A 23,732-nucleotide genomic window follows, 5' to 3' on the forward strand; every position below is an offset into this window, starting at 1 on the left:
TATTTTTTGGTGGGTTAAATATTTTGGAATATTTCAAATACTTCTCTATTTTTCAATAAAATATAAAATGCTTAAAAAATATAGACCTCACGGCAATTTGCTAATAGTTTCAGTGTAATATGTCAGTTATTTTAAAAAAAAGATAATCAAATTTTGAAACTGGGTACGGTCAATTGATGTAAAAATATCTGTAAAAGTTTACAAGTCTACTGCCGAAGTACAACGATCCTGCTGTTTCTCCAAATTTTTCAGTGATACATTTCACTTAAGATAAGTCTCTACTTTTGGCGCATGGAATTTTTCATTTTCAGAATGTAATATCTCTATTATTAACAGACTTTTTGTTATGAAATTTTGAATATAACCTCTTCACTCTTGCGTTATATAATGCAGGAGGGGTTTTTTTAGAATTCATTTATCATCATCTTCTTTTTAGCATTTTAATGATTTGTTTTCATCACGTATCTTTAAAAACCAATATTTTAGTTATTTATAGAAATTTCGGAATGTGGTTTTTGCCACTGTTTTCAGGTCCAGACACTACCCCACGAGTATCATCGACTTTTTTGCCGGAAATGAGATACAATTAAAGCAATTTTTTCATGTAGATATAATATAATGAGTGGTCTGATTTTTTCCGACAAAACTTGTGAGACAAATTACCGAGTAGCTGTTGCGACGAAAATTACACGAGTCGGAGACGAGTGTCATTTTCCAAAGCAACAGCTCGGAGTTCATTTGTCGAACAAATTTTGAAGAAACAATCGGACTACGAATTATATTCAGCACGACAGTCCTAGAAGAAAATTTTTATTCGTTTGTGTAAATACTTACATAAATGAGTAAAAATTTTCGTTCATACGAACGGAGAATTAGTTGGTGTCCAGCGCGTAACTGTCTACCCAGCTCTCTACCAACAAAACAACAACGCGGAAAATAAACAATAAAATCCTATCGAACTTTATTTGTGCTTCTGGTGGTTTAATTTAATAATAAATATAAGTGAAAGATTTGGACATAAAACGGTAATAGAAGTACGCAATGCAGTACAAGAAACCCAATGCAAAAATACGGAAAGAGCACAAGATTCTATTGTAAATAATTGGTTAAAAATTTGCGCGTTGGATTGTCGACAAAAACCGAGTCTATGGATCTTAACATCCTTAGTTTTATTTGGTTATAATGATGTAAATAAAGGTTATAACCAGAGTTAGGCAAAGCCGAAGTGATGAGGAAAATTGTGATGTTGAACAGGCATTTTTAATTTTTAAAGGACAAGGTGGAAAAGTAGTCATTTTTATTAAGAATTCCCGAAGTTTTAGGCCACGACTGCAATAGCGCTGGCGATCAGACGGCAATGAGCATCATTTCCACGATGCCGAAGCCTGTTTATCCTAACAACGGTGGTATTCTGACTGACAGACTGAGTGATTCATCAACACAGAGTTAAACTACTGAAGCTACAAACATGAAATTTCGACAGTTTCGACAGTAGGTTCCCTTTGTAATGTAAGCTCCTACTAAGAAAGGGTTTTTTGGAAATTCCACCCGTAAGGGGGTAAAATCGAGGATGAGATTTTGTATGAGAGTCCCGTGAGTGTCAAGTTAGACGGGTTTACGAGGGGAAGGGGTAGTGAACGGGGTCAAAAATGATATATTCTAAATAATTACGAAATCCACGCGAGTGGAGCTGCGAGCAACAACTTTGGTAATAGATAAAAGACATTTTTCGGGTTTGAACCCTATGGAATTTAAGAAAGGTTTTGACGTTGCGCCCACTTTCGTAAGGGGCATCCTCAGAAAGTGAAGGGCGAATGAACGAAAAATTCAGTAAAGAGAGAAAAACCGAGGTTAAGCTCTTCTGAGCGGAAATGAGAATGTGGGGATTATTTATACAGACTGGGTGGTGGAGGTAGGGTGTGTGCCAGACTGGTGGGGACGACCGATTTCCAAATAGAGGAGAGATGGAGACCAGTACCTCTGCTTATGTTATTGGCGTGTTTGTGGATTTCTAAAGCTTCTCGAATTTTCCTACTATAGCAAAGAGTAATTTTTGCTAGGATTTTTTTGTTGTCGAAGAGGATTCGATGACATATGTTGCTGACGACGAGTAGGAACAGAAGAACGTTGGTGTTCAGATATTCTAGTTTTATTAGAACGACCAGTGTCACCTGCGTAAATTGCACTACATGAATAGGAGATGTAGTAATTACTTTTAGACGACAACTCCGGAGATCTATATTTTCAGCGTTTGAAATGAAGAGTGCTCTATGAATCAGAAAATTTACTACTGAAGATTTTTGGGGTGGATGATGATGAGACTCTGTATGAAGATAGCGGTCTCTGTAGTCGAATGAGCCAGACAACCATTAGGTAAGCCTTTGACGAGGAGGTTTTACCCACACCGAAAGTAGCCCGTGCAATGGGTTATGATTTTTCGTCTCATTGATTTATTAATGGTTAAAAATAGTTGAAAATTTAATTGAGTGTTGTCAAAGGATGTGGCATTTTGCCACCGTTCGAATTTTTTAAATCTGATAAGTAACTGTTGCAATAAAAATTAACAAAATCACATAAAATTGGCTTAAAAGAAGCGTTTGTAACTCGGCAATTAAATGACGCCTTCAAAAAATTCAAACGGGGGCAGCAAGATCAATGTTTCGTAACGGTGTATATAAAATTGCGACGTTGTAAATTACAAAATGTTGCTATAAAGCGAAAAAACAGAACGCATGTTTTCGGACAAAATGCAAGCCGATTTCTGGTCGCCCTCACTCGGGTCAGGTGAGGAAAGACGCTAAGCGGGGGCTCACAACTACTCCCACTCTAAAGCGCAAAGCACAGACACGACGAGATCGTATTTTGAAATACTTTTGTCATATTATAATCGGTGGAGTGTTACAAGTCAGGAACAGTCTTATATCTCCAGTGCTTTAGATTTAATTGAGACACAGCAATTTGATAGCCGGTACAAGTACCTATTCCAGTTGTCAAATAGTTGATATATTCACGATGGAAGCATCGTGAATATATCAACGATTTCAACGGAAAGAAAATAATAATAAAAAACAATAATAAAAATATGGACCTTTTTGGCAAAATAGCTACCAAGTGTACTTATTTAAATTTGGAATCCTTTATACAGAGGCACATTAATATCTGCATTCACCGCATTTTAAAATAGACGTTTAGCACGTGTACTTGCTGCGGAAACAAATGTATGTATATTACAATCTCTGCAATGAATTTTCCTTTACTCTGGTGGAAATGTAACAGGTGATAAAAAAGTTTTCATATTAGAAGATGCCATGAAAATATGTACTTTTCATGGAAGAAAGAGAAAAACAATGAAAACTATATGAACAAAATAATGAATAGATTACATAATATTAATATTTCGAAGCGGTTAAAAGTACGAATATTCAAAACTTCACCAATTTTGCGTACTCTAAATAACTTATGTTTGATGCATCGGTCATCCGAGTTTTACAATTTATTGTTTCCGTTCTTTTGTCGGCTACTGCCTTCTAAATGATATTCAAAAAACTCGGTTGTCTGTAAAGTCGGTTTACTGACGATAGTTGAACGTGACAACGTCTTAAGAAAATACTGATGGAATGGTTTTGGGCTTTTGATTTTGAAGCAGCGATTATTGGCTGCGCGAATGGCGTTGCTAAAGTAAATGCTACAGCATCTTGAACCTCCATGGGTTCACTCATTGAAGGTAAAGGCTTATTCGTAACATCCTCTGGTTTGTCAGGCTTTTTTTCCATGGTGCGTTTGTAAGCAGTTCTGCAAAATAAATCGTCGTTCGAAACAATTTAAATAAAATTCTTAAAATATTATCGTTGTCACGTCAAAATTGACACTACATTCACTTTTCACTGCACTTGATACTCGACCAAAACATGTAAATGTACTATAATATAGCAGCTGTCCACGCAGACGCATCGCTCACTCAAGTAGGAGAGAGACGGATGGCGAACGCTGCCGAACGCGAAGGCCGATTGTGCCTCTTTGTCGCTCGTTCCGCGTTCTCGCTTGCACTTCAAGCCTTACATGGAACGTGACAGTAACGGTATGAGTCATGCTTTTTCGAGCGTGCAGCCGGCTCCATCGATTTATAAGACGTTGTCACGTCAAAAATCATAAAAAATAATCTTCTGAATCATGTAGATAGTTTAATATATAATGTCAATAATAATCACGCAGAACATTACAATTCGGTTGTTGCTAAATTTGTTGGCGGTAAAAGGTGCAATTTTGTACAGAGGGATTCATATACTGCCAGATGTGAAGCTGCAGTTGCTTCGTATAACAACCGAACTGAGTTATATCGAAATATGAATAAAAGTATTTGTGGTAAGAGTCCAGGCCAATTTACTAAAAAATATGCGCACAATATCGCCCGAAGACGTCAAATTGCTTGCGCGAAACGTTTACAATATCCTGCAAAAAAAAACAAACAAAAAATTTCTGGACCCGACCTTGACTACGGCAGGCAAAATATAGTAGTGGATATAGATGATGCAGAATTTGAAAACCACAAAAAAACATTTTTGGAGACTTTAGGAGCTGATATAGATAAAATAGAGATTGAAACAAGAAATCAGAATGATAGTATTAAATGGCAAAGTGAAAGACTCAAACGTTTTGGCAGAATTTGCAAGTTAAGAAAAAACACCTACAGAGCAAATGTTGTCAAATTGTTGCTCTATTCAAATTTCAATGACGCAACAAGATATGGACATGAGATGGAAAAGACTGCCAGAGAAGATATTGGGAATAAACTGAATATTGCAATCGATGAATGTGGTTTGTTCATTTCTCCAGTTCAACCATATTTTGCAGCTTCTCCAGATGGCGTGGTAAGAGGAACAAGCGGCATTGTGGAAATTAAATGTCCATATACGGCCCAAAATTTAACGCCCTTAGAGGCAACCAAGGCAAAAATAATAAATTTCTGCAATATTGTTACATTGGAGGATGACAACGTAAATAAAGAACGATTGGATTTAAAAAGGGATCATTCTTATTATTATCAAGTACAAGGGCAGTTAGCAGTAACAAAAAAAAGCTATTGTATTTTTGCCGTCTGGACACCCGATGATATTCATACTGAAATTATTTTAAAAGACTCAGAATTCTGGAACACAAAAATGGAACCAAAACTAAGGAATTTTTATATGAATTATATACTACCTGAACTAATAGATTCAAGATACAAAAGAAAATTACCACTAAGAGAATAAACAAACAACGGTCAACAAAAATTGTTCACTAAATGGCTACTTTTATGTTTTCTTGACGTTTTATGATTCCTAGAGTACAAAGAAATAGGTTTCCCATTTACGTCTGTCTGTCTGTCCGCCTTCTGTGTTAAATTTTATTAGACAGATAATCTCCGAGTATTTCTTATTATTTTATTGTAGTATTGTTATTATTAGTATTACACTGCACCTATTCACATTGATATATTAAGTGTTTTTGCAAAAATGTTGATGACGTTAACAGGAAATTTTGTAATGGAAACATTAACTTGAGACAGAAACATAACACGCTTCTTTAGCTTTATTTTAACATTATATACAGATCTTTTATTTAATTTACAGGGGTTATCGTAAAAAAATAATAATAGTTGCAAAATCAAGTCTTAGAATTTTTTTGAAAAAGTTGGATATGTTGTACTGTGCTGCAGCGACGAATTATTTTTCAATTTTCCGAGTAATGGAACGTGTGATTAATTTAAGGCATTCTCCATGTTTCATCGAATCCAGAATACGAAAAATATAGTTCCCGCTTCCGTTTGTATGTTAGCTTGGTGATTTTATTAAACAAGTAATTTTCGGTCTTTATACTTTAGAATTATTATGTGCTATCACAGATTAAACGCCTGGGAAACAGGGAATCATCTTACTATAGGTATAGATGACAGAGTTATTTTTTTTTTATTTTTTGTTACTGTTCATGTACACTTGGTCGTTTTGGTATTTTGTTCTTCTAAATAGAAAAAGATGAACCTTTTAAGAATAGTTTTTATTTAACAGATTCTTTTATGTTAAATTATTATTATGTAATATGTTAAATTTTAACATGTTAAATCGTATGTATAATTAAATTTTATTGTCAACACTATGTTCTCTCATATACGTCTGTGTTTTTAATCCTGACTAACTTATCCGTAACCTTGAGCCTTCAAGTGGTAACATCTACACCAGTCTGAAACTGATATCTACAGCTGGGCGGTCGAAATTTATTTATCCCCACTATCGGCCCGCAGTGCCGATCGCTACAGCCTTGTCTTGCTCGCTTCTCGCTTTCCAGTTGTGTATTATTTTTGATAATTCACACAAATAGTTTTACTGTCAAGGAGACGGACACCTGAACATTATTAGAATTATTATTACTCTTATTTCGAGGATATGGATTTTAAAATCATCAACTGACATTCCGTTAACATTATTCTTCGCGTAATTTTCTCTGCGAAACGTAACATCGGCTGCGAGCCACTGGCCTGCCGGGGTAGAGCAGCGTTTAAATTTCGACCGCCTGGCCCTACGTGATATCTTTGCCAGCATGCCGGCTTTCCTTCCCTCTTCACTTAGGACACGGAGTTCGACGACGGTACCCGAACTAAGTTGAATCTTTCTGTGTACGCTGTGACTAAGATTCACCTCTCCCTTCGAAAATGTTTACGTCCCTCAGAACTCTATGACTTCACAGTCCGAGAAACGAATGAATGACTTGAGTAAAACCTGCTCTTAACACATCAAGATAATTTAAGAGGACTGGAAGTGTGTCTTTGGCATGCGGCCAAATAATAAAAGTATCGTCCACATATCGAAGCCATAATTTGGGTTTCAAATCTGACGACTCTGAAGCGATTTATTCATAGAATTCTATGAAAATGTTTGGAACTACTAGAGAAAGAGGTGTATCTGTTGATAGAATTCACAGCGGAAAACAAAGTATGTGGATGTCAGGCATTTTTCTACCAAGTCAGCTAGAATCTCCAGTTTACCATCCTGAGATAGAATCTGAAAAATAATGGATACCGAATACGAAATAGGGACTTTGGTAAATAATAACAAAGTGACATCAAAGCTTTTGCCTGTATATTTTTCTATATCTCTATATCAATGACTTTGGCTGAAAACCTCCGAATCCATTATTAATAATAACTTAACCGCTCCGAGATTAATATTAATTGGTAAGTACTCTCTTGAAGGTTTGTGTGCTGAAACATTTCAAAATCAGTGTGATTGTGTTAGTTAATTACATTGTTGCTAGGCAGACACACACTGTTTTGAAATGTGTATCTTTCTACTTCACAAGAGTAAGCTAGCATTCGGCGAACGGCTACTTTCATGTTTTTTCGACGTTCCATGACCCCAAGAATACGAAAAAAATGGGTATCCTTTTCCATCTGTGTGTCGATTTTAATTAGACAGATAATCTTCAAAACTACTGGAACGATCGTTGTTAAATTTTATGTATATGTTAAGAATCACTTCAACATTTTGCAGGGTTAAATTTCGTAAAATAACATATTACTGAAGTTTTACCCTAGACATCCAAATTTTCGCACAACTGTGGTGTTTTACAATCTTCGATTTTGTGTTCATCAATGACCCCATTCTAATTACTTTTTTGAGCAGTTGCAAGTCAAAAGATATTCTAAAAATAATTTAATAAAAATTGTAGAATAAAAATCCATTTCAAATGCTTGCTCAGAGCAATTAAAATAAAGATAAAATACATATAAAATTTTCTGATAGAATTACAATTGTGATGTTAATCTTTTTTAATGAGCAATTAAAACCAAGAAAATGAAGTAGCCGATCCTATCATATACATAAAAATACAAAAATTGCATACAGTCATTACTTTGTACCTATCGAGTTTTAAGGGTCTTCATTTCTGATGTTGCATTGAACATTCTTGATGTAGGTCAAGAAGAGCTTATATTTCATTGGCTGGAAAATGAAAAACTGCAACGTATTATATCTTGGAGCAGTCTGACATGACACAAACTTTAAAAGTAAACTTAGAGAGTGTGCAGTCTGTAAAGTGAAATCATCCATCATTCTGAATTTGAACCAGCGACTTTTTAGGACGATGTTTCTGCGATGAGACACAGATTCTATCTCAAATTTAATTTTATAATTTGTGACACATCAACTGTAAACTGCAAGTTCCATTTGAAGCATGATTTTGATGTTAGCTCTCACTAAGCGCTAAAAAATATTAGAAAAATGTGTTTTAAGTGGTAGATATTTTTTTAAGTTTAGAATAATCGATAGATTTACTTCTTGCATTTATTCTTCTCGCCGAAAATCCTGATGAATAGACAAAACAAACAAAAATTCCTCACTCCCTGCCATCTGTCGTACTTTTAAAGCGGCCAAGAGGACTGCTTAAAAAAAACTTTACATTTTTCACGAGAAAAAAAATTCATCCTGCAGTCGCATCGTAAAATAATTGTGATAAATCTGTGTAAAATATCATGGACCTATGCCATGTCTTCCGTAGTAAGATAAAGCGATTTAGCGTGAGGTGGAGCAGCAAATGTAATAAAGCACAGCCGCCACGCATCGCAGAGCCCCCGAGCTTGTTATACGTGAGAGTTCTGTTGTTTTTCAGACGCGTTCTAATCTGTTTAGAGACACAGCTGCCACCAAAATGAGATATTCCAACAGGGCAAATGCTCACAGGATTCGAATTAATTCCATTTGATTATGGAGAAACTTTGTCTCGGTTTAAATGCACCGGCTAATCGCTTTCTAACTTACGCCTCCAGTTATTGGATAACAGGAGTGTACGTATATACAGTGGTATCATCACAGTAAATGGTACACTAAAGTGAAATAACTGAAAGTGTTGTTGTGTATTTTGCAAGATATAGATAGAACTTTCGGATTTATGTCAATCATATCCATTTACGTTTGAAAGAAGAAGAAATTAATATACATATTTGTAATTGTAAAGTGAATGACGAAGAATAAGAATAAGTATCCACATTAATACTTTGGTTTTTAATATTAACATGTTAACCTGGTTAAGATATTTTTAAGCTGTCGTTAATTTTTTTTTACTATTAACATTTTTGGTTCAAAATTAGATTTTCCGGATTTTATATGACAGCTCCTATAAGTCAAAATAAATATGTATGTAGTGGACTTGGAGGTTTTAACAGCCAGAGTAATTGATATAAAGACGTTTTGTGGATTTGAACCGTCTGAAATTTAAGGAACGTTTTGACGTTTTGGCATCTTCAGGAAGTGAAGGACGAGAGAATGAAAAATTCAGTGAAGAGAGAGAAACCGAAGTTAAACTTTGTTCATGACAATTCATTGATAGGCCACTTTTAAAAACCGTATTGCTACCTACTTAATTATCAATAACTTAAAAAAAGTTTGACATAGTCTAAATAAACCTTTTAACAGTATGTTAAAAATGACTGACAAGGACTAATCTGTACTTTTAGCGCGGTGAAAATTAAACGGAATCAAAATTTTCATTCTTTTATAACATCATCCAATACGATTTAACGTTAAAATTTAGGCCGCTGTATTACATTGTGGATGTCAAAATTAATATATTTATCAAAAAAACCTGGTGAAGTCATTTAAAATAATTCTTAACAAAATCTGTACTAAAATACGCCTCCAAGTGTACGCTGTTTATGTTGTACTCAAACAGTTGGAGAGTTGGATGTAAATAATTTTACAGATTTTTATTTGTTTAAACTGGGTCTCAATCAACAATCGTAAGATGTTGCGAACTCCAGTCCGACGGGGGCGATGCTTTGAACTGTGACTTAACACAGAATTAATTTGTAACCCTAATAAGCGACGTAAACAGATGGAATTAATATAAAGACGTTAGGTTGAGTAATCCCACATTAAATGTGATTAGTGAAAGATTAAATGAACCGCTAACAAGTGAATTTTCACTACCTTGGAGCCGCAGATATGTGACCTCTGTTCTTGATGTTGCAGCTTAGAATATGATAAACTTTCCAAGACGTTTTTTAATCAACAACTTGTTACAACTTTCGTATTCAAAGAAGCATAAACATATTTAGTGAAAATAAAATATGTAAGTAAGGTGAGTAAATATGTCTGTTGAGGTGACTACATGAGATTCTTGACACGGTCATTTTATATATTATAAATCTTACGTTTTATATAGTACAGTTATTAAAAATTTTAGAAAATTATAACCATTAATCATTATTTTAACTATCCAGGTAGCAGCTACCAAACTAGCCTAATCGAGGTGTGGTGTAGTAATGCAATAATTTGTAATACCTACAAATTTTTATAATAATAAACAATTATCCTGCGCCGTACCTCTTAACGTATAAGTTAAGTATTTTATTCCATTCGTTTAAACCCACATCGGTTTAAAAAGCACGTCAGATCAATATATAAATAAAATCAATACGTTATTGAACTAAGTAAGTGTTCACCCTCACTTTATTTTTAAGAGACGAGGGATAAAATGTGGCACTTCCCGTTTTTTTTTTAACGAATGGGAAAATTGACAACAGTTAATGAATGCAAACGCTAGTTAGACTGTAAATATGTAGATGAGTTGGCGGTGTTGTGTAAGGACAAAAACGTAAATATTATTCTTCCATGTTTTGATACCTGTTGCCTTCAAAATAAACAGTTTGATGCTAAGCTTCTATTTAGTCTGGCGAGATAAATGCGGAATTTGATGTTTAAAAAGCAGTTTTTTAAGGAAAATTACGTAATTGCTCACAACTGAACAACGAAATAATCTACCAATCACAAGAAAAATGTAGTGGGAAAAACGTGATGGGGGTTAAGTTCTACTTGCCTACATAAACTTTCATGACATGTACTGGTGCTAAACATGTTTCACTAGTTTATCGAATTATTACAACCCTTGTACATTTTTTATTATTGATGTGATTGTACTCGCAGGTGGGCGCTGATATCGATCAGCTAGAATTTTCTTTGTTAGGAGAAGGTTTAGTATTTGTAGTATTACTTCAAAATTTTGACACTTTCGTAACAAATTATATATCTCTTAATATACTGTATAAGATGTACTCCACCCTTACTTTATATCCAACTCAAATGATAAGTGGCCGTGTGAATGAACATTTATGATGTGCTTATAAAGGCATGCGTAGTCATAGCACGTAAAATAAAATAGCAATTTTAGTTTTAAATATTTGACTCGACCATATAAATATTAGTTGGAATTTCGATTACCAAAGTGTGTTTTGTTTGTATATCTGGTAATTATATTATTATTCCTTTACTATTTTGACTCTAGTCTTTAAATACAGGACTTTCATTAATGTTTAATATCTAGTAGGCCATGCATTTTTAAAATCCGTTGATACCTCCTGCGCATCACTGACCACTGCTTAAATGGTTTATTTTTAGCGCAAGTAGTCATTTGAGCCAGAAACGAATCTGTAATTTGTAATATGTACTGGGTTGGTGCGGTTCGTGGATTAAGATCCACTTTTCGAAAACCTGTCGTGATTTGAAATAAAGAATGGCAACATGTACCTATACCTTAAAAATTACCACAGTTTATAAGGTTAATTATGAAACACGCGCACAAAACTGCACCTAGTTTGAGAGCAATTTAAAGAATCATGATTTGTTGAACTTAACATTTGTAGCGGTCAATCAAGGTTCAACCCAGCTACATATTTGAATTCACAAAACTTTCGAATATGGAATATTGAAGATTCTCATCACTTTTAGAAATCTTTTTAGATCCAATTAAATTTAATAATGTAATGTAGCAGTGTCAATTGCGATTTCTCACAGAAGTTTAATGGTCCGCTTTTCTTCTAGATCATTAAGAGAGCTTGGTTCTCTCAATTTCTCTGCATTTGGATATCATAAAAAAATCAGTTTGTAAGTGTAGAATGGAGAACGTAGACAAACAAATGAAGGAAGTTATGAATTACTGCTATAACAAAAATCAAGATGTGTTTCAGAATATTTTTGAAAATGAAAAGACAAGAGGATGATGTGTTTGTAGCAAAATGGTGAATATTTTCAAATGCTAGTGTGTCACAGAAGATGAGAAGATATGAAATGTAAAACATTGGTGTTGGTTAATGGCTTTGATAACGTTTTTATGTACTTAAATTTTGAGTTTAATGCTATACAAAATCAAAAATGTTTTACCATGAATTAAATAGGAATTAAGTAATTTATTCGTTTTAAGCAACATTATACACTGTGGTAATTAGTAACGGGTGTTCAACTGAAAAATCACTCAGAGTAAGCGCTGGAATATCATTTGACACAAACATCATGTCTGTTTTACTGATAATATTAGCACTGCTTAAATAGGGTTGTTCCCTATGAAGACATCAAATGAGGTGCACTGCATTTTTTTTATTTTGATGAAAAAAATATTGAGAATGATCTTTTGGGTAACCAACATGAAAAACCGTGGTCATGTTTTTTCACTTCCGATCGGCGCCCATTAGAAGTCTGAAGTTGTATAACTTCCAAATTCTCCTTATAGACTGTCAATTTCTTTCAATAACATGTATTTGAAATTTTATTTATCGGTTTCAGGATGTAAAAAGGTCCGTAACATTCACAAAAGTTGGCTTGTAATGCACTTTATAACTTTATTTGTAATGTAAAATGACATATTGGTACTGTAACATGTATGTTTAGAATACAGAAAACAAATTATTTGATGAACCTTTATTATCAAAATTATAAGTAATAGCAATATATTGATCATTCTGTACGTCCTAAAGAAAAATTTTCAGATTATCACTCTCAAAAATTTTGTTTTTTTACCACATGTCTATGTTTTTATTGATATTGATTATATCGTAGCATCGAATAATATACCCACAGAGATGAAGAATTGTGCTTCGTGGAGTAAAAATCAATTAAACATACGTAATAAAATAAAACTCCACATTAAATACAATGTTTCTCAGACAAATCAGCCTCAGACCATTAGAAGACGAGAAGAACCAAAAAAGCGTAAAAAGTGGTCTCTAGACATGAATTTACATATTATGCGCTTATATTATAAAATTACAAACAATGAAACTGATGTAAGTAATTATCGTACAGCTCTACACGAAGCCTTCAGCCGTGAGTACCCAAATTTTACAGTTACCACTCAAAATTTAGCAGATCAACGTAGAGCTATAGTTAAAAATAACTACATACCTCAACTTAGTCCAGAACAATTAAAAAATTAACTTTCCAAAACCATTAATCCACTTCCTGAAGATATCAACAACAAACCACCAAATACATTACTGACTGACACATCTGTCACCAATTTGTCAAAAACATCTCAAAATAAGATCCCAATTATACCACAAAATAGTAACAGTAGTCTATCAAATACATCACAGACACCGACTGACACATTTACTAAAGATTTATTAAACAAAACACCTCAAAATAACATCACAACCATAACACAAATCCTATCAAACAGATCCCAGACATTAACTGACAAATCACTTAACAATTTATCAAGAACAGTTCAAAACCAAATTAACATCCCAGATAATCTACAAAACACGTACTACAACACCGAAGACACATTAATCAAAACTGTAAACAACAATTTTAAATTTCACATTAATTTCCAAAATGAAATTGAAGACCAATTTAAATTAACTTTCAAAACATGTTCTAAATTAAAACCAAATGATAGACATTCACTTCCCCGCCAGTGTTATTCTAAAAAGTTTCTGGCAATTGTAGAAATAATGAACTTCTTCATTTTACCAAAATATCTCACAAACTTGACCTCTTTTGAAAAACTTCATACAATTATCTACTGTGCAGCTTTAACTTGTATTCAAATTAACACAAGTAAAGATAACATAATAAATACAAACACCAATCATATACCCTCCACCCCTCATTGGGAAACACGGTTAAATTATAAAATTAATAACATTAGAAAACAACTAGGTCAAATAACACAGTACCTTAGAGGAGTTAAAACACCACATATCATGACATGTATGCATTCGATACTGACCAACAATAATTTTCATCAAATTGATTACGATGAATACAACACAACACTATCCCAAATTAAAGATAGCCTATTACAAAAGCTTTCCTTATATAGCAAAAGACTTAAAAGATACAAACAATCACATCTCAGAAAAATTCATAACACTAAATTTTTAAACAACGAAAAAGTATTCTATCAATATTTAACTAATTCAAGCAAAACTCAATTATCCGGTGAACTTCCAAGTTCACAGGATGTAACAACATTTTGGTCAAAACTTTGGTCTCAAGAATTTGAATTTAACCAATCTGCCAAATGGATTCCTCATATATCCCATAAACTATCCACAGTTACACCATTGAATGATCATCATCATCAGATAACACTTACCGAATTAATAAATACCATCAGTAAGACACACAACTGGAAATCACCAGGACCAGACAAAATCCATAATTTTTGGATAAAAAAATTAAATTGTGTACATATTCATTTACTACATCACTTAAATCAGTTTCTTCTTGACCCATCCTCCTTTCCAACATTCTTATGTCATGGTGTAACATATCTAAAACCTAAAGATAACGACACAAAAAATCCATCAAGACCTATCACATGTTTACCGACAATCTATAAAATATTAACCTCATGCATTACACAAAAAATCTATTAACACTGTTTTAACTCTGACATCATTAATGAAGAACAGGATGTATTAAAGGATCCTTTGGTTGCAAAGAGCAATTAATTATAGATTCCATCATCTGTGAACAAGCTAGAAAAGAAAACCGAAACATATATACTGCTTTTATTGATTTTAAGAAAGCTTACGGTTGTGTTCCTCATTCCTGGCTATGCAAAATTCTGGAATTATACAAAATTGATACTAAAACCTACACTTTTCTCAAATGTTCCATGGAATTTTGGAAGACCACCCTCCAAATAACCTTAAATGAACAAACAATTCAGTCATATCCAATAATGATCCGAAGAGGAATTTTTCAAGGCGATTCTCTTAGCCCGTTATGGTTCTGCTTAGCAATAAATCCCCTCTCCGATATCCTAAACAGCTGCAATTATGGGTTCAATATAAGAATTAACAAACAAAGAGAAAACAGAATAAGTCACTTGCTGTATATGGATGACATAAAAATATATGCAAGTATACAAAATCAGTTAACAAACCTATTAAATCTGACTAAACAGTTTTCCGGTGATATTGGTATGTCTTTTGGTATTGAGAAATGTAAGACCCAAGCAATCAGAAAAGGCGTCCAACACCAAATACCACATATAACCCAGAATAACGAAATAATCGAAGCCCAAGAACGAAATGATACATACAAATATCTGGGTTTCTGTCAATCCTCCCACATCAATCATACCAAAACGAAAACACAGTTGAAACATCAATACCTAGCGAGATTAAAATTAATATTGAAAACATAGTTAAATGGAAAAAATTTAGTGAAAGCAGTAAATACATTCTACGTTCCACTGCTAACATATTCTTTTGGAGTCATTAAATGGTCCAAAACTGATCTTGAAAATTTAAACATCGCAACAAGGAAAATCTTCACACAGTATAGAAGGCATCATCCAAAATCGTCCATTGAAAGATTCTCATTACCAAGACAGAATGGAGGAAGGTGTTTCCAGAACCTAGAAAACTTATATCAGAGACAAATCTCAGATCTGAAGAAGTATTTCTTGAAACGAGCAGAAAGAAATGAAATGTTTCGCACCATCACAAGAGCAGATTTGAACCACACACCCTTAAATCTGTCGAACACCGAAGAAATTTACACCTCCCACACAATAGACAAAATAATAAGTGGGATAAAACAAAAACAACTACATGGAAAATTCTACAAAGACTTAGAAGAAACTCATGTCAACAAGAAGATGTCATTGATTTGGTTAAAAAAATCAAGTTTGTATGCCGAAACATAAGGATTTGTGTTTGCTATTCAAGACCAAGTAATCAATACCAAGAATTACAGAAAATACATCATCAAAGATCCGAATATAAGAAACGACTGCTGTCGCCTCTGCAAAGCAAAACCTAAAACGATCCAGCACATAATCTCCTCTTGTAGCATCCTGGCACAAACTGACTACAAAGCTAGACAGGACAACGCAGCCAAAATCATTCACAAAGAATTAGCAACACTTATGAACTTAATCGAAGACACGACACCCTATTACACTTACATTCCATCTCCGTTCCTTGAAAATAACAAATATAAATTATACTGGGATCGCACAATACTTATAGACTTAAACATTACAGCTAACAGACCAGGCATCATATCAAAACACACACGAATGAAGCCATTCTCATTGACATTGCTATTCCTAACACAAACAACATTATTCAAACATACCACACCAAGATTTCAAAATATCTACAATAATTATCGATAGAAATGAAATCCATGTTGAATCTTAAAAAAAAATCAATTCTACCCTTAGTTATCTCTAATGTAGGTGTAGTCCCAAATAGCTTAGTTGAGAATTTAAAGTCTTTGCATTTGAATGATTCAATAATTGTCAAAATTCAAAAAGCTGTTTTGTTAGGAACATGTCATATTGTTCGTAAGTTTCTCGAACAGTCTGATCATGTCAGTCAGATTAGATTACTTAGTACCAGTAGGCCAGAGTAGTGTAGGTCACTTTCCAAGTGATGCGCGGATAAATGATCGGTAGTTACGCTAGACTTTTGGGGATGGGGTGAGATTAGAGAATAACAGCAGACTAATTTGTATCTAGAATCTCGAAAGTAGTTTTGTTAATCTAATCAATCCATATCATTACTTGGTCTTAATACCCGTAATGATAGAAGTATTGCCTGAATGCCGGTCTTTTCCGGGTCAGTGGTGGGTCTTCAACATACAAGCTGTTGAAAATACGCCAGAAGAACATTTTCATTAACTATTTCTGCACAATTATTATTATTAATTTGGTGCCAGTGTCGGTCACTATAACATTTTTCATATCTTACTTTCGACTTGGTTGGAAATGTTGGAATATGAGCTTGAAAAGCTTCTTCAGAACTTTCCACCACGTTTTCAGGTAAAACAGGTTCAGTCGTTTCATTCATTTTAGAATGTATTAAAATTTACGAAAATATTTTTTTTGCGATAAAAAAACTATAGCAGCCAACTTGCAAAATGATTGATTTTTAAGGTAAAAAACTTCAATAAACGTAAGAATTTTTGATTTTTTTTAGTAAATGCACAAAAATTGGAAGTTGGTCACGTGAAACCGATAAACTATTGAACAGACCACGGATGTTATTATGGCCCATAACAGACTTAGATGTCTTAAAATGCTCGCTCTTCGAGCTCACATTTCAACTTGACATCTGCGGCTGTAATAAAAGCCATAACATTCCTAGGTATGTTAATAACTATTATTTGTGACCTACATGATAATCAAATCATTTATTATGACGGCTATTTGAGTTATATAATCTTCAATATTATTTCACTAGTCGCGTAATGAAATTCATTTTATAGTTTCTGGACCATCATTTTATTGGAGAAAAAAATGTTTACAATATGCAAACTTTAAGAAATGGCCCAGAAATCGTTAAAAAATACAGTCCCTATGTTTTTCCTTTCACGTTAGTAAATTAGGTTATGTAATTTTCATCCCACTATAAAAGATATATATTTTTTAAAATTACTGTTTCTGAAATTATGTATTAAAAGTAATTGGCTTCCACAGAAAACTATTGTCTTGGAATATACTTTTCTTTCAGTTCTAATTAGCCTAATTCTACGGACAACATCCAGTTGAAAATTGCTAGAATCAGGAAATTATAATTATTTCTAAAAAACTAGACGCGCTATTCCTAACTTCGCGCGAGCCGAGTTAATTCCTATACACCAACTATGTTATGCGCTGATGATTTTGAAATATCTGAAGTGATAATTATAAAGCACAGCAAGAAGCATCCTGATTAAACCAGCTTTCAAAAAAAAAAAACCGCACTGAGATTGGTTCATTCATTTGAAGCTACTTACTGTGCACACAAACACCACAGACACACAAAGCCTTCAGAGTTATAACACCCTTTTTTTACATCGAGTATTAAACATTTTTAATTAAATAAAAAATATCCTTCATCATTTATTGTGCTTCAGACTCGAGGCAAGTTCGGGCTAATTAAACTTTGGATGTTTTTTTTTATATTTTCCGTATAAATTTATTTTTATCGAGACTGGAATAAATTTGTTCATGCTACTGTTTATTAAAAAAAAGTTCTTAAAGTTGTTTTTTTCATTTCTTGTCGAGATTTATTACAAATTAATTTTAGAACGAAGAGTTGTGATACAGGAGTTACATTTACTCTTTTCGGTAAAACCCTGTTGTTTTTGAGTTCTTGTTGAAACTTTTATTGTCTCATAAGCATGAACGACGAACACTTTCCACAGAATTGGAAAAAAAATCGGAAAAAGTGTTTTTAAGTTGAACATAACTTTGCCAAGTTCTCCAAAGAACACCGTTGGGATTAGTAAGCGCGCGATACTTTAGCAAATTTACGGATTGAAGAGGTTCAGAAACACAAAGACCACTCGTGATGCCACGATGTGGAAACCAAATCAGCGTGATGGAAAAACAGCAAGATTAGTGCTTCAGGTTTGAGGTTTCGCAATTCCCCTTGTTAATCTTAATAGACTTGTCGAGCCACGAAATAAAATGATGTAAATCGAGATGCGCTCGGAAAACCAATAGACTCGGAATTAGAGAGTTTATTTTTGGCGGAAAGTCACTCAACAAAATTGCTTGTTCTGACTTGGTGTTATTTACCTTGGAAGCGAGTCTCTAGCGCTAAATTCGCTGATAGCACTCGTGTATTAAACTAGTTTGACTCTTCATGTTTATTTGCACACTAAACTCTCTTCTTGTTTCAGGTTTGGCTCCGCTCGAGCATGGCGGCGTAAGAAAATTGCCAGCAGTTGTTAGACGGTAGGCGGTGATTTTGTTTATATAAAAAATTGGCGATTTTGCACAAATATTGCCGACTCTGCCTTCAGCCTATTGTTTCTGGAGTTTTCACCGATTTAAGCGTTGTGATGTTGGCAAACTTTTAATGATGGAGTTGAAAGGAAATGTATCATAATCGGAACTAGTCGGATTTAACAAGCTTAAACTTCTGTTGGCGCAGAGTGCTTGACTGCAATTAATAACAACGAAAAAATGAGTCTTTAAAGCGATTTGTCCGCAAAAGTTTTCTTCGCAAACTTCTTGGATGAGCACTAAATCCGCTCATTACGAAAAGAGGCGAGGTTAGATGAAAATTTGTTGCGGACGTGATTTGCCGTTTCTTTATGTCGCTGATAAATTCACATGCATGTCAAACTACACCTTGGGGATGTCGGAAGTTGCTCCAGGAAATGCCCTCTTTTGTGGAGCGAGATTGTTTGAAGTTTTTAAAGTTGGAATATATTTCATTGTAAAGCTTGCTCGTGTACGAAATATCGAAATACTTTTTGTGGGGCTGCAACTTTTTATTGATAAGGATGTTAAATCAGAAGTGTATTTGGGATTTTATCGACTTCCACTCAAAGCCATGCAACTTTCAGGAGATGACTACGTTTTCTTTTTTTTTTGGTTTGTTAAAGTTTAACGCCTTCATAAAAGCTGCAACGACGGCTGTGTATAGAAAGTAAAAGCATTCTGAGAAAATTTTCTGCGCCGAAGCTTGTTTTGAGCACTTTAAGTCTCATAAAAATATTAAACTGTTGGGGTTATGTGTGTTCTGAATTTAATAAGAAAATTCAATTTAGAGGTGGAAAAAATGCACATAAACAAAAACTGTTTTTATTGTTACTTTTATTTCGTCGTGAATATTTGTAATCAGCTTTTAAAGTGTTACATTTATTTAACACTTTTGTTTGTTATAATTATACTGAGTCAAACATATTACCATAAAATAGAATTATCATAAGCAATGATTTTTTTTCAATTTAAGGGAGCAGTAATTTTTCCACCAGGTATTTAGGTCAACGTTATCGTAATTTTAGGCAAATATCTAATATAAATCATGAAAAATCGTGTTGGAATTATATGCATCATTGTTCTCAGGCACTGAATAAATGATGATTCAGTTATAATTCTATATTAAGTAATGTTCTGCTAGAAGGTTACAAATTAACAACACGCATTCATTTTAGACTAGTGTGAGAGGGGACAAAAAGTTAATATCTATTTCAAAATTCATATGAAAACAATAAGAAAACCTTTTGGAATGTGTATAAACAATAATTGCAAGTAGTCATATAAATAACATCATAGTACTGTAATTAATTACGACATATACATGCGCACTGGTAACTCTAAAAAAACTGCCGATATCTTCACTCTTTAATCAGGCAGCTATTAACATAGTAAGGGCCGGTCTTTTCATGTCCCAGATAAAGTGTTCGATAACTATCATTCCGATAACTTTACCTGGCGGTCTTATCTTCTAAATAAGCTCGTACCGTCTTTTCATTTTCAAACTGTTAGACATGGGTCTCCGATAACAATCAGCTAGTCCAGCTGTAAGCGAGAGAGTGGGAGCTATTGGTATTGTAATATGAATAAGAGAGAAAGACTATTTGCAACTGGGTTTGCAACAGTTTCTGACGTTTGAAGTCGTACCGCTGCTAACATAACCTCATTTACTTCGTATATTATCGTTTTATTTTGGTTGGGCTATGGATGTCTATGAACTTATGAAGGTATCGACATGTTATTTGATGCATATTTATTATTAATAATAAATGTGATTGAAGAAATAAATCCACCTCGAACATATATTGTTCGCGAAAGGAGAGATTATTTCAACTTTTGGAGTGACCAAGAGATTTTTAATCGTTTTTGTCTTTCAAAAGCCACAGTAGAATTATTGTTTAACGAAATTCAAAAGCAGTTACAACATCGGGCCACAAGGTAAAGATAAATACGAAATATTAAACGTACTATTTTATATATTAAAATTTGTGTTAAAAGCCGGTTTGTTTCGGCCTTGGTGGAATTTGGCTTTCTCTTCCGTTTCTGTTCGCTTTCAATTTTTCGTTTACCCATTTTTTTTTACAAGAAAATCACTTACGGTTTAATAAGTAAACACCGTCTTTGACAGAAATGGGCAGGTGAATTTGAAACAATCGCGCAAGTTCGCTGTGCCATCGGTTGTCGCCGGCAGATATCAGCAAGAATAGGCGACTATTCGGAACTTAAAGTTCCGAATAGTGTATCTGCCGAATAAGAGCTATTTATCTGGAAGATAATTTTATCAGGTGGTGAAAAGACTCCATTTGACATTATCTAGTAGATAAAAATAATCAGGAACTCTATCAGGAGGTGAAAAGACCGGCCCTAAATCCCTTAACAAATCTTCCAAATAATTTCAGATAATGTTGGAAAATCTAAACGGATTTATAAACCACACCTGTAGAAGCATTCTATTTACTGAAATTTAAATAGCGTTTACGATGAAACATTTTGAGATGCTGCCATTACATTTTTGGTGGAGATGATCAGACAAATTTTGGTTAACGTTTTACTATCTGCACGATACTGCTCACCCTTCTATAAAATCGGTCCGGCAGTTTCGGAGATTATCTGTCTAGTAAAAGTTGGTACACGGCGAACAGACGGCAAATAGAGGGAAATGGGAGACCTATTTGTTTACACTCTAAGCGTCATAAAACGTCGGAAAGTCATAAAATTATCCGTTCGTCAGATGGACCTCATCACAATACTTCCTTAGCTTACGCTCGGAAAGTAGAAATTAAATTTTAAGTAGATATATATGATGTTTGAAGTTCGTTAAGAGGCTATTTTTGGCCCCAAATTATTTCATTATAAATTTATGCCAAAGTAATAATAATTGTGCTCATATTAGATTCTATGCGGATGATTTACCGATAATTGTCATGTCACACTTTTCTTAAAAAAATATGTGCATTAGATCAGATTCCATAAAAAACAATTTAGTGTTAATAATTTCACACATTCGTCTCGTATCTACATTACCAGAACATCCAGTGCAAACCTTCTAAATTTAGTTTTGAACCATAGATGGAACTGGAGTTTACAGTGCGAGAAACTTATTCGTAAGTTATCGAAAACTTGCTGTTTACTCTGAAATATTAGACACTTATTCAGCATAGAACATTTGTTGCTGATTTATTATGAACTAGTTGAACCACAATTGCGCTACGGAATTTGCTTCTGGGGTTTCTCTTCGTTTGCACATGACGTATTTATTGCCCAAAATAGAATAATAATAATTTGTATTATGGTGAATATATTTCAACGGAAGTCATGTAAAACTATTAGAAATTCTAACATATTAACTTCCCCTTTATAAAATATTTATGGGAGATCGTGTCTACAAAGAATTATTTCGTAAAAACACAAGGATTACAAGTATGTAGGTGACAATGTACTTGAAAATTTAAAATCCGTTTCATATCTCAAGTTATTTAAATTGACACACTACTTCGTTGAAAGAAATCTGTATTCTCTATAACAATGTCACGGTTTAGTAACATATATTTTGTTATATTTTGTTTTGATTTGTTTTAATTTGTTCTTGTTTCTTCTTTATGATGTGTCACATCATTTCTTTGTAATTATACATATGGCTGAAGCAAATTTACAATTATGTAGTAAATTAACAATGTAGATATTATTGAAGTGAGTTTTGATATGCGCCGTGTTTTATCTGTAAATATTGGCAAAAAACCGTAGAAAAAATTTGAAATTGAACCGGCTGAAATAATGAGGCTTACAAATGTGACAAATATTATGTAACAAATCTGCAGTATAGGACTACAAAAAATTAAATTCAGTGAGGTGATTTTCATCTAGCTTATGCAAACCAGGCAACTGATTTTTAAAAATATTGAAAATAAATGATTAATATTTAATAACAATAATATCTACACGAAATAATGTAAAGCATTATCAACTATCATACCCTGGAATTATGTCAAAATCTATAGCCTTTTAGACTTTACGCACCAATCACAACCACCCCCAATGTTCTTAGGTTCGTTCATAGTCAAGGACTTTTCGAATGATAGTTTGATAACTAAGGAGTTAATTTTGACATATGTATATAAAATACGGAACCCGAACTACAAAATTTCAGCATGTTTTAAAGTTATGATTAAGATGTTAAAAGGCTACCCAAAAATTCTATCATACAACGTTTTTTATTTAACTTTATTAAAATACGTAAGGTGACATATCCCTGGTTTAACAATTTAATGCCTATCTTTGTGTAGGGGTTAATAATAATTTAATAATTTTATTGTACAGTATAATATAAATGTAGCAAAAATTAAATATTCGATTTCTTTGGAATTTTCGTAATACGATAACACTGAAATTTATTTTTTTATTTTCTCTAAAATGTTGACGAAATCGTAATAAAAATTATTCAATGAATCTGTTGGAAAAAAAAAAACGTTTTGAAATATGGTTCAGCAGTAATCTGCTTTTTGAGTTGTTTGTTCATATCTGAAAAAAATTGAAGCATAAATTAATTTGACTTTGAAAACAATTTTGCTGCATGATAAAAGACTGATTAGCATTTCAGTCGTCACATATAAACCTAAACATAAAAAGCGTAAAATATGGACCAGAAACACGCTCATTAGTTCAATTAACAACAGAGGTCCTTTTTTGTTGTCCTTATTAAAATCAGACTG

At 33.4% G+C, this 23,732-nt stretch overlaps 1 protein-coding gene across 2 annotated transcripts in view; it reads left to right on the plus strand.

Annotated features, from left to right (window-relative positions):
- The window catches only part of LOC135126863 (uncharacterized), a 351,909-nt gene that overhangs the window by 80,097 nt on the left and 248,080 nt on the right, over nucleotides 1-23,732 (plus strand). For both annotated transcript variants that reach the window (XR_010280143.1, XM_064053057.1), the window contains exon 2: nucleotides 18,939-18,993. The gene's annotated coding sequence lies outside the window, so the exon portion shown is untranslated. The remainder of the gene's footprint in view (nucleotides 1-18,938; nucleotides 18,994-23,732) is intronic.

The sequence above is a fragment of the Zophobas morio genome, unplaced genomic scaffold, assembly GCF_036711695.1.
Source record: "Zophobas morio isolate AGI-343-1 ecotype UQ-CSIRO unplaced genomic scaffold, CSIRO_AGI_Zmor_V1 ptg000011l, whole genome shotgun sequence".
In the NCBI taxonomy this organism is placed as follows: domain Eukaryota; kingdom Metazoa; phylum Arthropoda; class Insecta; order Coleoptera; family Tenebrionidae; genus Zophobas; species Zophobas morio.